Source organism: Misgurnus anguillicaudatus, chromosome 24, assembly GCF_027580225.2.
Source record: "Misgurnus anguillicaudatus chromosome 24, ASM2758022v2, whole genome shotgun sequence".
NCBI lineage: Eukaryota > Metazoa > Chordata > Actinopteri > Cypriniformes > Cobitidae > Misgurnus > Misgurnus anguillicaudatus.
The window spans coordinates 35,920,201-35,929,309 of NC_073360.2; the positions used below are offsets into that span (position 1 = coordinate 35,920,201).

Below are 9,109 nucleotides of genomic sequence, written 5' to 3' on the forward strand. Positions count from 1 at the left end.
AAATATTATTAATACTCGGTCAAATAAACATTATGAACTGAAGAATATTCATGATGCTGTTATAAAAACTATTTAACAGAGTATTAACACTAAATGACATTTTAATGACTAATTCAATTTGTATCACTGGTAAAAAGTGGTCAGTTATAATGTATTTGTTAATGTCAAGTTGTCATTACAAAGGCATTTCAAACAATGTCATATTTGCAATAAAAATGACATAATTAAACAAATGACACTTAATGGCAGTTGTCATAAACGTCCATAAAATCTCCTTCATATTCATGACACGTGTCATGTCAGCCTTATGAACACCCATTCAAGTAAAGTGATGTTTTATAAAAACATCGTAAAAACTTTTTCATGTGTCGTCGACCAACAACCTAAACAGTTTATATGTGAAGAAATCCAGATATTTACTTATCACGAGACAAGTGTTTGAAGTGTTGAAATTATTCGGCAAACTTCTTTCTCTCATCGCTGCTTTTTGATGGTTTTGAGAACAATTACTCATGAGTCGCCATCTGTCATTTACAGAACTATGCAACGGATAGCACGTCAAGCATAAAAGTCTTGTAGGTTTACTGAGGAGCCTGCAGGTTCAGCAGGTTCACGCCGTAGAGTAGAGCCATGCGAATTTCAAAAGTGTAAACAAGGCTTCAACTGCACAAAGCTAAAAAGAAATCAGCAACTGTGTGCTGATTCCACAACTTGCCACGTCACGTGTGAAAGGGCCTTTAAAGGAAAACACCACAGTTTTTCAATATTTTACTATGTTCTTACCTCAACTTAGATGAATGAATACATGCCTATCTTTTTTCAATATGTGCACTTCATCTTTGCACAGTGTGTCATGAATGTGTTAGCATTTAGCCAAGTCCCATTTATTCCTTAGGATCTAAACAGAGAAGAATTTAGAAGCCACCAAACACATCCATGTTTTCCCCATTCAAAAACTGTTTACATGAGTAGTTACACGAGTAAGTATGGTGGCACAAAATAAAACGTGATTTTTAAGTGAATAAAAAATGAGAAATATATTGTATGGCGGAAGAGCACTTAGTTTGCAGCACTTTGACCTCTGGCGTCGTAACATCATGACTCCTGTGAAAATGTTACTGCGTGCCGAGGTCGAAATGCTGCAAACTATGTGCTCTTTCTCCATGCACTGAAAAAAGATAGTAATGTATTAATTTGTCTAAGTTGAGGTAAAAACATAGTAAAATATAAAAAATGGTCGTTTTCCTTTAAGTCAAAAGTGTAGGCCTATTTGTTAGCGTTCCACACTCTGTCTCAGTCGTGCAATGTGCAAGTGCAACTGTAGCGTGCAACTGCCTGCCAACGTGCAAGTGTGAATTTGAATTTCCTTTCGCGACAGTTATAATAACACAAATCACATCACACCCAATAATTCCATCGCCATTGCTTTTTTCCCACTCCAACATTTCAATTATTGCCCACTAAAAGCTGCACAGATATATTTGCTTACCTGAACTCTGTTGTCTCTGGTCTGAACTAGTTGATGCATGAAAACAGCACCCTTACTGGTTGACTGGCTCAAAGTATTTTGAGTATTTTAAAAATACAAAAATACTCATCTTAAATGTATTTAAATACAAATTACATTTCATTTTTTTCAAAGGCTTTAAAATACAAAATACAAAATACTATTTTGTATTTGAAATACGTATTTTAAATACATGTATTTGAAATACTGCCCATCCCTGTGGGTTCTCCAGGGTTAAAGTGGTAGTTCACAGTTCACGCAAACATGAAAATTGTGTCATCATTTTCTCATACTCATGTTGTTCGAAATCTGTATGAATTTCTTTTTTTCCGATGAACACAAAAGAAGATATTTTGATAAATGATGGTAAGCACACAGCTGATCGTAACCATTGACTTCCATAGTAGGAAAAAATATGATGGAATTCAATGGTTACAATCACCTGTGTGCTTACTTACCACACACTAAAAACTCCTGGGTCAAAAACAACCCATTATGGGTTATTTTTGACCCAACTCCTGGGTTAAAAAGGGACCAACTAATTTCTGGGTTATTTCAACCCAGAAAAATGGGTTATTCTTTTTGACCCAACTTCTGGGTTAAATACCTGACCCAACTTCTGGGTTAAAATAACCCAACATTGTAGTTAATATAACCCAACTTCTGGGTCAAAAGAAAGACCCCAATATCTGGGTTGAAATAACCCAGAAATTAGTAGATCCTTTTAACCAAAGGTCATAGAAAACCTAAATTGTGTAACTATGCCACTATGCCTTATTTATTTCAGAAAAGAAAAATCCAGGCACTTACACATTTCAATCAGTTTTACATTTTTATTGCATTCAATTAAATTCTATATAAAAACACACACTTTGACCTATTTATTTAAGGTCACACTGTAATAACATTAGAAAGGAAAAATAGAAAAATAAACAACTCTCAAACATTCTCTCTCAAACATTTGACAACATTCAATAACTAAATTGAACTTGAGGCTTTAAGTCTTCAAACATTGGTTGTGTCTTTTACTGCAGCTTAAGATCTCCCAGAGGGGAATGGCATCGATTGCTGAAGGTATTCCACCAGTGGGGGCCGGTGAATTATTTTTCGAGGGCGCTCGATGCGAAGTTCGTCACAACATGTATGTAGCCCGTCATGTGTGTGGTTCGTTATTTCCAAATATGTGTTCTGCGCTTTGAGAGATCCTGTGTGCATCACGTGTCATGCCAAAATAAGTGCCTGCTGCAGACGCGTCTAAAGGGTTTATGATAAAAGAGATGATTGCGTTTGCCAGATACTCGCATAATCTCATGCGTAATCAGAGTTTACTGTTAAGAAAGTGTCTAGTGTGTATTTTGTGAACATGAGTGTCTCTTTTATCATAAACAGTTTTGATCTCTCGACACGCAGGACACATATTTTGGAAAAGGAAACCACACACGTCACAATCTGAACACTCATTTTGAATTAGCGCATCCTCGGATGAGCAGTCACGAGCCGCCACTGTATTCCACCATATTTGTTCCAACCTAAAACAGACAGAGACAGAGAGATAGAAAGTGAATAGTGTGTAGAAAGTGAATTAGACTAGATAATAGACTACCAGTTTGTGTTATAATGCTGACACTAACTGTACAAGGAAGCCAAATGTTGTGTTTATTTTGAGTGGGTCATGAATGTGACCAAGAAAATGAGTAATAAAACTTAACATCTTTAACTTCACTTTCTAGTCAGATTGCTACCTTAGATGGCATCGCCCAAAACTGAAATACAACTGCAAGGAGCATGAAGGTTTTTTTTTTAAACCAGGATTCACCCTTTTGCTTTCACATGAAACATGTCCCATGGATTGCCTTCTTTCACATGTACAGTATAGTTATAGAATTAAGAATATTCTCTCTCAGAGTGGTGCTGAGAAACTGGTCCATTGTACTTACAGACATTTGGTGTATGAACGCTGTCCAGGACTCTTCAGTGGAGTGCCGGATTGTCTTCTTCCCAACACTGTAGACGGCCTGTAAATGATGACAGAATTTTCATTTTTGGGTGAACTATCCCTTTAAGCCCTATTAAAGAAAAAGGTTTTCAATATTTAACTATGTTCTTACCTAAACTTAGACGAAATAATACATCCCTGTCTTTTACATCCTCATAACACTGATTTTGAAAGAGATGGGGGAGTTATGTTACTGCACCAGAGGTCAAAGTTCTGCCAACTAAGTGCTCTTCCACCATACAATATAGTTCTCATTTTTTAATCCGCTTAAAATATTGTCACGTTTTATTTTGTGCCACCATACTTACTGGTGTAACTACTCATTTAACAGTCTTTAAATAGGGAAAACATGGAAGTGTTTGGTGGCTTCTAAATTCATCCCTGTTTGGATCCTAAGGAATTAATAGGGCTAGACTAAATGCTAACACATTCACGACACTCTGTACACGATGTACTGCACACATTGAAAAAAGACAGGGGTGTATTATTTCGTCCAAGTTGAGGCAAGAACATAGTGAAATATTGAAAAACAATGTAGTTTTCCTTTAAAGAAAAATGTTTAGGTATAGAGATATGATATGAGGGCAATAAGAGTAAAAAGCTTACCTCAAAAATGTCTCTGTCAGCTTAAACAGCCACCACTCAGTTAGCTTATCAGCAACAAAGCTGTCCATTTAAAAAGACCTGGAGAAAACATAGCAATATAGAGGTTAGCAACAATTTGAAGACTTGACCAGCTTGTTTAAATCTCACTACTTCAGCCAGTAGAACAATGTATAATATAAGCATGGCGCAGCTGGTAAACATAACTTAACTCAATGCAACGCAAAACCCAGTGAGCATTGATGGTCCCCATGTTCCCTTACCACAAATCACGTGACCTTTTCGAATATCGCATGATATAAATAATAATATTTATAAAAAACCGTTAAATATATATATATTTTTTTTTAATATGTAATTATATTCCTCCAATTTTATGCACGGACATATAAGAGGATAATGACAGCGTTTTTCACAGTTATCGTTTAAAAATTAAGTCAGAGAGCTGTTGGTTTTGCCGGTTGTTAATGCGTTACGGCGCATTCACACGGGGCGTCAGCGTTAACGCTTCCCATTCACTTTTAATGGGTGACGTCATGCGTTGCCGAAATGAATTGTGGATCCGTCGGCGCCGCGTCAGTGCCGTTGCTCGCGGCAGAAGTTGAACATATCTCAACTTTTCAAGCGGCAACGCGCACGTCAGCCAATCAGATCGCCATATGCAAATTACCTAGACAGAGCCAGCCAATTACGTTTATGGAAGAACGGAGCATGTGTAGCGGTCACTGTGATTGGCTGTTGGTCACGCTTCAGACAAGCCTTCCGTTAAGCGTTAACGCTTACGCCCCGTGTGAATGCGCCGTTACAGCTGTGAGTGATCACAACGCGTTTAAGCAGCCACATCACAGGATAAAGTGAACAGTGTCCCAATGTCAAGTGAGCTAAAGTCCTTCCCAGTGCCCGAACTTGTGTACACTATATACTGATTCACGACCTTTGGAGACACAGGGTATGTGTGTGTACCGGCGGTGCCATCTCGCGCCTGTCTGCAGCGTATAGCGCCATATACATAGTTTTAAATTTACACTTATTTGTCTCAAATCGTCGTTAATGTATATACGGACTTCACCATGTGCTGAAAAGTACATTCATTTACAGAAATCAGCTACTTAATTGAAATTTGCTGATGTTATTGGATTTTCAGGTGATATTCAAATTAATTCATTTTACGGACGCTCTGAGGTAAAGTGTTCAGACTGCAGACAAAGCAACGATAGTATTTAATTAACTTATACAGTACAATCATAACACAGTACTGATATATCTTAACTCCATAATGTCCTTAAACATAACAATATTGCTGGCCATAAACTGAAAAAGTGCGCGGGATACCTCGAATAATGCTATACACGGCACAGCGAGACGCTTCTCGTCCGGTGTTCGACCCCCTTAACGCGGTACGAAGTCATCACTAGCTGCACTGTACTTGTCGTATTTTTACCGGTATTATAACAATTAGATAAGCAACGGGGACATGGACACAGAAAGTGTACATTACATTGACACTTAAAATAATTGCTTACCTTGAATACACAGCGAAGTTGCACCGAAGAAGCCCAGGCCAACACGGATCGAGCGCGAACTCCGTGAAGTGACAGTTATTTCAAACGACTGTTGTGAGAAAATTCCAGAACAACAGCGAGGGGCGGGGCATTAACCCAGAACATGGGTTAATTTTTGAAAAATAACCCAGAAACCCAAACAACCCAGGAATTGGGTCAAAATATTAGCCCGATAACCCAGAAAATGATTACTCTCTGAAAAAATAACCCATAATTTTAACCCAACACAAATAACCCAGAATATGGGTTGAAGAAATAACCCAGGAGTTTTTAGAGTGCATCATTTATCAAAATATTTTCTTTTGTGTTCATCAAAATAAATAAAAAAATCATACAGGTTTAGAACAACAAGAGGAAATGATGACATCATTTTAAATTTTCTTTAATCTAACATAAAAACTAACACTAGGGGAACGTTTTGGGAACCAAAAATTGTATTCTACATTAAATATAATGTTTTTTTATTCGGCCTACCAAAAAGTAGTACCTGCCCGAAGGGCTACCAGGGATTTTGAAATTTTGCGAGCCTTGGATGAGCTTAGGAAATTATATGCTTTTTCATTTAAGACGAAACAAAAGTATGCGCAAACACATTAACAACTATTATAAACCAGGGCTCCAGACTGCCACCAAATGGTGGCATTTTGCCACCAAAATTTGAGAGTGTGCCACTGAATTTTACATCCAGTCGCATATGTGCGACCAGTAAATTTGACCTTTTTTTGTGATGTGACACTGAATTTGAAACAGCACATTGTACTTTCTGCATATATCATTAAAGTATTTATTAGTAATACAGTGGAAATTAGTAGAAATTTGTATATTTGGTTAGCATGTTGATTTACAGTGTGTGCCCCTAAATTTTCTGGTTGCGCCCCTAAAATCAGTTGGGGGGCCACTGTGCTCCTAGTGAAAAAAGTTAGTCTGGAGCCCTGTAAACATTAACTAATAAGCAGTTTATGTCGTATATATTTTGTACCTTAATTGCATTTTTGTAGTAATATATATTAGCACCAGCAAATCAGCATATTTTATCAGCATATTATTAGTTGTTTTTAAAGTTTACTGGAAGTTTATATGAAAAGTTTTACGGGATGGATATGTAGATACAGATGGGTGCACGTGTGCCACATCCATATTTAGCTCTTGTGTGTGGATTATGGTAAAAACAAATGTTTTGTGGAGATTTACAGCTTGGTCTCACTGTTAATACGTAGTATTTACACATAACTTTAAAAAACAAAAAAAACATATTTTTTGTACGTTTAAATAGATGCTTAAACGTAGAATGTAGACATATTTACAACATTTAAACGTAGCGTTATTATAATATAAAAGGGTATAATTTCCCTTTAACCATTTTAGTGATATGTTACCACCTTAACCCTACCCCAAACCTAAACCCAAACCTTTTTTATACAAAATGTTTAAATACGGAATGTATTATTTTTATATTATGCAATGTAACGGACAGATATGTTTAGGAACATTCAAAAGATAGTTTAAGCCACTAATACAGTCCTACGCAAAACAGTTTATTAAAATCATTTAACGTTACTGTTACAAAAAGCATAACGGACAGACAAGTGTAATCACAACTTATTTATTGCGAATTTTAAAGGCGCTCTAAGCGAATCTGTGTGACGTCACTTTTTGTTGATGTTTGATCTGTTTTCAATCAAACGGAGCGTAGCTAACTCCTCCCCCTCCCTTCCATGCTTTTATGAATGCGCCCAAACCCCACCCCCAAATCCTTCTTGTCGTCTATTGGCTGGAACACTTTATAATGGTTTCTGTTTGTAGGTTTGGCCACTGTGTTTTGACTGCAGTTTGTGGAGCCTGGGCTGTCTACAGAGATCACGTTTTTTTACAGTTTGATCAGCGGACCGGCAGCAAGCAGATAGTGAGGAGATGTTTGCTGTATGTAACAAAAAATGTTTTATGGTTTAAAACGTGTGAATTCGCTTAGAGCACCTTTAAAATCAGTACCAAAAGTAGTTAAAATGACGCTGTGCTGTAGCCAAGGTCCTCTCTGGAGTATATGAAGTAAAGAGAAGTATTAAAGTTATTAAAGCAACACTAAAGAGTTTTTTTTTATCTTAAAATAACGTTTCCAAAAAGGTTTCAGTCATTCATCCACTCAAAACAGGGTGAACGGCACTTTCACATTCGCTTTGTAGCCCTCTAGCGGCCAAAACCGCACTAAAGAAGTTTCCAACCGTCGGGTCACGGTCCTGTAGTTTGAGTGAAAACTACAAAAACTTGCTTTAAGACAGACCTACAATCCAATCCAGCCTGATCTCACAAAATACATGAAATAGTCACGCATTATTTTGCTCAGTTTTGCGTGACATTGTCACATATTTCCACCATATTACGTGCCCCTGACACGACTTTCTTTTCCGTGACAGTTTTAGGATTTGGTTCAACTGTTTTTCCTATTTTCTTACAATTGTCGCTTTGGTTTGGGGTTAGAACAACTTTCTGTTACATAAAATGACATCCTTACCCAAACCCAACTCTAACCCTAACGTCAGGCCACGATGGTTTAAAAAGCATACAATTTTTTTTATAAACCAATACATTTAGTGACATCCTACCGCAAACAACAAATCTAACCCCAAACCGAAGCGACAATTGTTTAAAAATAAGAAAAAACAGTTGAATAACCAATACGCGAAACTGTCACGGAAAAGAAAGTCGTGTCAGGGGCACATAATATGGTGGAAATACGTGACAATGTCACGCAAAACTGAGCAAAATAATGTGTGACTATTTCACGGAAATTTGTGAGGTCAGGTAGATCAAATCAGAGCCAGATATGCTGCAGTATTTACGACAGTGGTAATGGACAATTACGCTTCTAACCTGTAGGGGGAGCAAAGAGCAAAAAGTCTTTAGTGTTGCTTTAATCCAAGAGAACATTAATCCGGCTTCCCTCTGTCACGGGCATTTTTTAAATTTCAAACGTACACCAACGGAAAACGGAAATTACGCAAATATGTCACGTGGCATGCAAAGAGCCAATGTGCTTTTGATATCATGTGTGGTAAAGCTTCTTGAGGCGCAATATTTGAATTCAAATTTATATAACGAACGCGCGATCTGACTTTACAGTTGCTCATGAGATCTCGGATCAAGATCGCTTGATAAAAGGCTGAATTTGGATATGTTCCTCGCAATTGTATGAATTTTAAAGATGTGGACTACAGCAAATGAATAAAAGTTACATCTTTTGTGAATTTATGTTGTATTTTGGTGTAATTATTGCTTAGTAGTAATAATAATGTATTGCATAGAAGACAGCATAGGAGAAACTGCGTTTTTGTGTGTCATGGAAACAAACTAAATATAAATATTAAATAAATACAGAAATGGTATTCATTGTAAAGTTTTAAAATGTTCAATATTGTAAAATTCTCTGAATATCATAATAATTTC

At 36.9% G+C, this 9,109-nt stretch overlaps 1 long non-coding RNA gene across 1 annotated transcript; it reads right to left on the reverse strand.

Annotated features, from left to right (window-relative positions):
- Positions 1-2,874: 2,874 nt before the first annotated feature.
- On the reverse strand, positions 2,875-5,926 carry LOC141361621 (uncharacterized). Its single transcript, XR_012367769.1, has 4 exons — positions 5,630-5,926; positions 4,110-4,187; positions 3,445-3,522; positions 2,875-3,036 (listed from the first exon to the last, which is right to left on the reverse strand). It is a non-coding gene; the product is annotated as an uncharacterized lncRNA (long non-coding RNA).
- Between the last annotated feature and the right edge of the window lie 3,183 nt (positions 5,927-9,109).